The sequence below is a fragment of the Mixophyes fleayi genome, unplaced genomic scaffold (assembly GCF_038048845.1).
Source record: "Mixophyes fleayi isolate aMixFle1 unplaced genomic scaffold, aMixFle1.hap1 Scaffold_3467, whole genome shotgun sequence".
Taxonomy (NCBI): domain Eukaryota; kingdom Metazoa; phylum Chordata; class Amphibia; order Anura; family Limnodynastidae; genus Mixophyes; species Mixophyes fleayi.
Window position 1 is genome coordinate 847 of NW_027447468.1, and position 9064 is coordinate 9910.

The following is a 9064-nucleotide window of genomic DNA, read 5'->3' on the forward strand; positions in this document are numbered from 1 at the left end:
TTTTGCCTTTACTGATAGTGTTCCATCACGAGGCCCATTTGATATGAGCCATGTGACACAAGTGACATCACTACAAATACAAGTGGTGACATCACTATATGGGTGTGTGTGTGTGTAAATATATGTAGAGTCAAAATACTCCTTATGACTTTCAATATCCATATAATTACTGTAGGCACTGCATACAGTGTATGTATATATATATATATATATATATATATATATATATATATATATAAACATACACGTGTTTACCCTTATATTATATCAAAGTTTAACTATAAACTGTATTATTGAAATGTAATGTTGAAAATGAAATATATTTGTTGTCAAATAAAAATATCTAGTGTATATAGTGCACTGTTTAATTCTGTATTTTTTCTCCATCTCTAGCCCTCAAAATGCTGTAGGTTTCTGCACGTAAGGCAAGGGCTTGGCACGAGAGGTCTCCACTAGAAAAGCACTGGCATAAACAAAGATTCCCTAGAGCAGCAGTAGGCACTGGTATGAGCACCTGGAATTGTACAAAATGCGAGATGGTGATGATGCCTGTGGCTTCTCTGCAGTGCAGCAGAGCCTGGACTTCAAACACTCCAACATATCTTTCCATAAATATTTAATGAATACTAAACACAACAATAAATTACCAAGTGTTTTATCCTCTTCAACAGGATTTTCACTTTGCAAAACTTCTAGAGCCAGTTAGCCTATCACTGCAGTCCTATATATTATGGGCTGCTATGTAGAGTGTATCTTTGGGTGATTTTACTATATCGGTTTGTACATGTCCTCCTAACATATTTCTATTTTATGTGATCCTATTATTAGTTTATTTCAGGTTTCTAATTTAAATGGAGTTAAATAGCTCTGACCCAATGAAGGCCAGCCTCACAGTTTTAGGATCACTGCATTTATACCATACCTTATATCTTAAAGGAAATAACTTTGGATGTACCCCACACTAAATTTAGCAATAAAGGGGAAGCATCTCCACTGGGACCTCACCATTACCTTAAACTGTATCGTCAAACTGCATTATACATTAATGTATCTACCACAAGATAAATGACACTAAATTACATTTGTGCTGAAAAAAAAATGAATTGATGTTCTTTTTTGTGCTACCTCTCCAAAATTTGCTACCTACATAAAAACATATATTGTGCATTTTAAAGACATAGCAACTGTAATGTATATAGTATATGGCACCTGATTTAGACGATAACAGAAGGGCAATGCATAATGCAATACGTTATTTGTTGGATAGGGGACAGATGCTCGTAATTACCAACAAACCTGCAGAGGCACACTGTGAATATGCTTTATAAACAACCAATGTACATTTTAATTTTGGCAAAGTGCAGTAAGTGCTAAATAACACACACCCTTTCTATGATACTCGAATAAAAAAATAATTGGGAGCATGACTGCTCATATATATATATATATATATATATATATATATATATATATATATATATATATTTATTATACATAAATATATATATATAAAATTTATTCACACTGATTGTAGACCATCATGATAATCCATACTTGCCAACTCTCCCGGAATGTCCGGGAGACTCCCGAAATCCAGGTAGGTCTCCCGGACTCCCGGCAGGCAAGTATCCTGCATACTGCTATTTGATGGCCAAAGTGATGCGATTTTCATGGTGAATCCCCTCATTTTGGCCCCGCCCCTGCAACAAAATTATGTTTTTGTCGTCTGGGTGGGGCCAAAATGACAGGATTGACCGTGCCCCACCCCCTCCCGCCCTCCAACCACGCCCCCTGCCCGGGATCTCAATGTTAAAAGGTTGGCAAGTATGTGATAATCAAATATGCTAAAATATACAAGTCCCAATATGCAGATTCAAGGAAGTGTCATAATATAATGTATATGTTTAATGTAAAATTCATTCACCAGCTTTTAATGCCCATGGAAAACATAAAACCTAACTCCTATTGTCCTTTTTTAGGAACCTTTTTATTCCCAGTAGAGTTCCAATATTAGGATTTCAATCAATCGCCACCTGGTATAAGGGCTACTATATATCATTGCAGCTATCCATGCTCAATTCATGTTTGCCCCGATATGTAATAAAATCTGTACCATAAAGTCTATGGTGGTGTAATATGACCGCTTGTTATCTCACAGATTCGTTTCTTTTGATCATTCAGTATAATTATGTAGCAACTGCTCTTTTTATACAATAGAGCACTAGTTTAGACATTAAAACTGGTGAAATCCACACATTTGTGGTAGGGCTAGCAGTGAGAATTAGTGATTATCTGTTCCAATTAATTTTTTGGACAAAGTTTTATAACCACATCTCATACCTCAACTAAGCAAGTTTCAGTGCCTCCAAAGTACAATATAGAGTTGTTAGCAAACATAAACATCTGTTCTTGTCAATAACAGCAGCTAAGTTCCTGTATTACTATTTAGAAGCCAGGGGCTCGTGTCTGTAATCACTTATACCCAATCATCCATACTAGCACCCTTGATTTATAAATAAGCCAGACCCATTCAATAAAATTAGGGCAAATATTAAACTTGGGTCATTAAACCATAAGTATCACCATTCAGTTGAGCTAAACGTCATGGCACCAAATATTGGTTGCTTTGGTAAAATAACAAATTGTGTGTACACCAGATGTTATGATGTTATTCTTACCTAAGGGTTTTAACATCTGAATTGATTAATGAAATAGGTCTATATGACTCACTGTCCATTGGATTTTACCCATTTTTGTATAACTGTATTGATGCATTATACATTGAAAAACATAAGAAAAGGTGTTTAGTAGTTTCTCCAGAATATAATACTAATATAAATATATTTAAATTTCAAGATTAATTTTCCAAAACAGGTTGCAGTAAGAAGTAATTAGTGAACACATAACTTTATATTAAGTCTATCATGAAGAATGTATGATGTAAGTTCGAAAACTTTCAGATCTTCTTATAATGTTCCAGATGTTATATGGACTACTTGTGTGGGTCTGATTAAGGAACATAGCCTGTCACAAGATGTATCAAGCACATCATTAAAGTAACCCATGCTAATAACGGGATTTGATAGTTTGGCAGCATACTTTGCAAAGGCTTATACAACTGCAAAGGTGAAAGGGTGGAATTTAAATGCCAGCAATTATATGAGGATTAATATCCATGGACACATCATATAAGAAAATAAATCTCTTGCCATCATTTTTTTAATAGAATTTGTAACTTAATTAGTCTTATTTATAATAATACCACCTCTTACGGATATGGAGAGCATACTGAACGAAAATACCACCCCACTCAATGGACATCTAATATATTTAGTTTACGTCAGATCAGCATGGCTTATTGGTAAATATAAGATATTGTACATTGTGGGCCTGATTCATTACAGCACGCAAAACTAAAGTATTGTGCATTTTTTTAAAAACGCAAGTATTTCAGTCATATGTGTATCCTTATATATACAAATCAATACAAACAGGCTAAAAATGGATATTCTGGCAGTCTCAGTAAGACAACTTGTTGACCATGATTGTGATTTAATGTTCCCAACTTTAAAAAACCCTATCTCAACTTACACTAGTATTATAATAAAAACAACCACAAAATACAGTAAAATATTCCTTGAAGTCCAAAAATGGGAAAGACACTTCCCAACTCAATAATGTATAGTTCAAACAGAGTAGAGAAGCAGCTAAGCTGTGTATGTGACCACAAATGATCGGGCTGGACCCTCAGGATACTGTGCATTGTCTGGGTTTCATTATAGTGTTTAAAATATTCAAATTAGAAGGAGATGTGATTACTATGAAACAGGGAGAATAGTTGTGCTTCAGCAGCTGGTGGAAGCCTCCAATTTCAAGGATTTGGAGGTCACTGACATAGTGTTGACTGCGTCTGTATTTCCTGGTGGTTGTCCTTAGTTCTCTTGATATTTGGTTGCATTGTTAATGTTTTTTTTTTTTTCATTTGTACTGAGAACATTACTGTGTTTAAATTCCAAGACCGAACAAGCTCATTCATCTTCATACCGGTTCAAACCTGGTTATATCCATAATTTGATACTTTATTTTAATATATTTACTGCAAGCTGATAATGCGAATTTCAAACTCAAACTTCAATATCTAACTACAAATTTAAGTAAACAGTCTGACAGTAATAAAACACACACAGTGATAGTCAACCCAAAATATAATTTAGATTTTTTTAAAAAAAATTGTTTCAAACAAAACTTGAGTTCTACAAACTGGGCTGCGCTGATCAATTGTTATATGTGCTCAGTTTGTGCATCTCTATAATAGATACATATATACATACAAAGAAGGATAGTAAAAATAGTACATTGTAGAATTTTTACTAAGGATAATAATAATAATAATAATAATAATGATAATAATTCCCCACACCTTTAGGATAGTGCACAAATAGGAACTTATGTTATACAAGTCAAAAAGGTGAAATCAAAACAGCATTTGATTTGCTGTGACATCACTGCACTAGCTCTTGTATTTGACTCCACCAATCCATACAATGTATTTTCAAGTTCTGCCAAGCTGTCAGTCACTGGAGGATATTTTCAAAGTGTACAAAATGCTTTGGTATTGTGCACCTGGAAGCTCACAATGCATACCTACTGTCTGCTCAGAAAAATCTCCAGATGTGCACTGTGCAAAGTGTAAATGTTGCATCCTCCTAACACTTTAGTACCAACCTTTCCAATAAAATGATTTTTAACAGTTTATCGCCTAAAATACTGCTCAGTTTAGTATCATATATGTTTTACAATAGTCATGAGTGTTAAGGGACATCAAGAAAGTTTTTATTACATGTAGAAATTATTTGTGCTGGTTTTTATTCTACTGAAGAGACGAACCAAAAAAGATGCTTCTATGGTGAAGTGCTATATGGAAGCAGAAAACCGGTCCTTCTAAAAGTTACAGAGGAGACCTTAAAAGACTGCCAGCGGTGTCAAATACTTTTACAGATTGGATATTGTTGTGTGCCCCCCCATATAGTAAAGAATGCCAATAAAATATGCAATCAACAGCTATTTATTTCACTTCAATAATTATGCTCAGCAAAATGAAACCTTTCAGCACTAGTCTGTGAACCTAGGCACAACGGTACTCTTATGCAAAGAACGATTGTATCCTGACCAGCTCCTCCCCTCTGCCTGTGCAACTTCTGCTCCTGCACAAACACCGCCATCAGCAGATCAATGATCTCCACTGTCTGCCTAATTAGATATAGAGAAGCACCTCCCGCCTAACAAGTAAACCTGCTGCAGAGGAGTGAAAGACAGCATGATGCGCATATAGGGAGGGGGGGGGTTAGAATATGCAAAGAGCGTAATACGGATATAGTGCTAAACTTGTATTTTATACTTAAAACAGTACTTGCTTCCAACATAAATGAGCCCCGATAAGTTTAACTACTCCAGCCATTTGATTATATTATTCAGCTCAGTAACACACATCATTTTAAATAACAATTTGAAATACAGGTTGTACTTGCTCCTTAAATCATTCATTATATAGATCATACCACTGTACGTTATTAATACAAGGCAGAGCACCAGCAGGTTCAGCTAAACACATTTATTTGTATGCAAGCATTGGCACTACTCCGGCTAACAGAAACATGTATTCTCTGTATGCATGAAAGAATTAACATTTTGGCTAAAGGAATTGGCATGTTTTGATACAAAATAAGAATCTGATTCAATACAACAGTCACATTAAGAGAATAGTCAAACATTTGTCCAATGCACAGGAAACTCTCCATGGCAATGAAAGCCTCAACTCAGAGTATAATGAAGCAGGAGAGTGAAAGCAATTAATCATTTCAGGATCTGGATTCTGACTTAAGTTTAAGGAAACATTATTACAAAGATGTACACAAGGGTGCTGCATATACTTTGATGTTTCAGGTAATGGAAAAGACAATGATTACAGCTGAGCAAACTTCTCGCCAAATGAGTGCACAAACTATGGAAGCCCTAGGTCAGGGAATCTCAAGTGTTTCGCACATTTTACTCTGGGGTAAGTACAAAACCAGCCAATCAGATCAATTCATGTCATACTTGCCTACTTTTTTTACCTGTCCTCTGGGAGATCCAGAAGGACAGGTCATGTGACAGGGGTAGGGGGGGTTGTGATATCGTCACGTCTCCATAGCCCTGCCCCCTACTCTAAACTGACATAATTCACAGCTTTGACTAGCGGGGGGGTCATTTAAGCCCTGCTCTCCCGGCAGTCCAGGAGGACTCCCCGAAATTCGGGAGTCTTGCTTACTCTCCCGGACATTCCGGGAGAGTAAGGAAGTATGATCTATGTATGATTAAGTAAGTTGCTTACATGATCTGATCGCATTACTGGAGAAGACTTTTCCTAGATACAGCTACATTTTCTTAATCGATTTTACTGACCTTTGCCTTCTTTCATTTAGGTCTCTGTTGATTGTATTCCAGCGTAAATTTAAGACATCCAGATTATCCTTAATATGAGCAGAATCAGCAGGTGAGGACTGCTCAGCAACCTCTCCGCTAGATACATTCAGTGCTCTGACGATAGCGTGTTGCGGCGCTATGCCATCTTCAAGTGCCTGAAATGGTTAAAATATAAAATTAAACGTCATGTTTGTTCTTTACACTAAAACAGTGCTTCTCAGGCCTGTCCTTGGGCACAGGGCATGTTTTCCAGACCACCAAACAAATGCTCAGCTGTATTAATTGGTGACTCACTTGTTATAAATAGGTCCACATGCAATTATTATGTCATTTGATTTTACAAGGAGACCAGGAAAACATGCAACCTTGTGAGAACTACAGCATTAGAACAAAAGTGAAGCGTTTGGCAATGTCTCCACCACATATATTGTCCTCCAAAAATACTGCTTGATTTAGAGCCACTTATGGCGTAAACTAATCATGAGATTGTGTATACATAGGAATTGTTTTTATAACATATGACACTTTTGTTCAGTGTATATTGAGTGTACTTAGTAAATAAAGTTCAAGGCTGGGAAAATGTATTTCTATGCAGTGGTCTAAGTGGTGGCATGACATACGTCTCAAACCGGCACACTTCAAGCAGTGGGTTAGTGAGAATATCACTAAATAGTTGTTATATAGTATATATATTATCTGTGCACTGCATAATTAAACAATTGCTATCTTGATAGTGCTACTCTGCCTGCTTTGTATATAACAAGTGACTAACAATTCACAAATGTCTGAAATGTCAGACATACAACTCATCAGATCTACTACATTTCATTAAACAGTGCCACTTTTTATGACTTTGGTTTTATCTGTAACTTGTAACTATCACATATGTAGTATGATCATACCTCATACTTGCCAACTCTCCCGGAATGTCCGGGAGACTCCCACATTTTGGGAGAATCTCACGGACTCCCAGGAGAGTGTGGCAACCTCCCGAATTCTGCCCACTTCCTAGTGAAGTGGGCAGAATTTTGTCCCATTTGGCCACGCCCCTGGTGTAAAATGACGCGTTTGTGTCATTACGTCACGCCCCGCCCTGCCTCCTCACGTCAACCTCCCCCAGCAGGCTCCCGGAAGACAGCTCCGTAAAGTTGGTAAGTATGTCATACCTGTGTGCAGTCATTTACCCAAACACTAGTATTTGGAGAGTTGGAAAAAAAAATGTGAAAAGGGGGCTGAAGCACAACTTCTAAGATAGTGGTCAGATTAAACCTCCTTCCCAAGAAAACCCCCTTTTTTAAAACCCCAGCTTAAAATTGGTGTTATACTGAGAGTGGTGTTATGAAGAGGTGCACATATAATGAAATGAATAAATTTGAATATACTTTTGTACAGAGACTTTAACTAGTGGCTAATGTGAGTGGTGTTATATAAGGGAGTAGTATGAAGAGAGTACTGAATTAACTAATTCATATTAGCCCTACTAATGCTTGCCAATTGTTATTTACATTCCAGTTGATTCATTACTTTTGTTAAGATTCTACAACACGTAAACACACTTGTTCTATGCTGGTAGAGAATCCAATAAAATCAGGATGTGGTAAAAGGATCTCTCTGGGTTACCTATGGAATTTGCACTTTTATGGCCACAATTAAGAGACACACGAGAACAGAGGTATCTTATTTCAGTTTGTGAGATTGGGATATGGAAAATAAGATGTACAGTAAAGGAACAGAATGGAAGAACGCAGTGAGCTCTTGTAATAATAAACATGATAAACTAGTATCATTTCTATAACACAGCAGGAATCAATCCATTTAAATTTCATCAATTTAAACTGTTTTAGGTGGATTTTTCTTTTTAACTCTTTACATGTGATGTGAAAGTGTCAAACATGTCTTTGTGTTTTGAACAAATAATAGGTACTGTAGTTAAATACAGAGAGACTTATAGTCTCACCTCCCTCTGCAGCATGAAGAGAGCAAGTTTGTCTGACACCTTAATCATTCAGCACGCATAAGGGAGGACAAGACTGAAGACAGTGAGAGGAGTTTAACATCCTGACCTGCAGTAAAGTTAAAACCATCACAAGTTTCTGACAGGCTGTGTACATTCCACCCAGATTGTATCCCTCCCATCTTTGTGACCTGCTGGCATCAAGCAATATATAAAAAAGACAATAGTTTCCTTGTGGCACTTGTTAGGGCAGTGGTAGTAGGCTACTAATTACAAGAGGTCTGCAACCTCAAAAAAAACAAGACGCAAAAGAAAATAATATGCAATGGTTGCCTACGCCACTAAAAATGAATCATATGTGCACTGCAATAAATGTCAAGCAATAAATGTCTTCAGTCTGCGGGCTGCCTAAGCATGTTGGACTGCTAGATGACAACCAGATCATCCTCTATTGCTTGAATTCAAACTTAGTCCTTAGATGAACGGGGTTACGCTCCTGTCATTTCTGTGCGTTCCACTGTGGAATGCACTGTGTTGTATGATAAGGATGCCTATTAGGGTCAAAATAGGTTACTGTGTGATTGTTACAATGCATTTCCTCAGGACAAGAAGCAGTTCGGGTCACTGCGGGCAGAAAACCCTCTGACC

General features: G+C 36.8%; 1 long non-coding RNA gene across 1 annotated transcript; it reads left to right on the forward strand.

The window, feature by feature from the left end:
- Nucleotides 1-431: 431 nt before the first annotated feature.
- On the forward strand, nt 432-5062 carry LOC142131448 (uncharacterized). Its single transcript, XR_012686418.1, has 2 exons — nt 432-504; nt 4880-5062. It is a non-coding gene; the product is annotated as an uncharacterized LOC142131448 (long non-coding RNA).
- Nucleotides 5063-9064: the final 4002 nt, after the last annotated feature.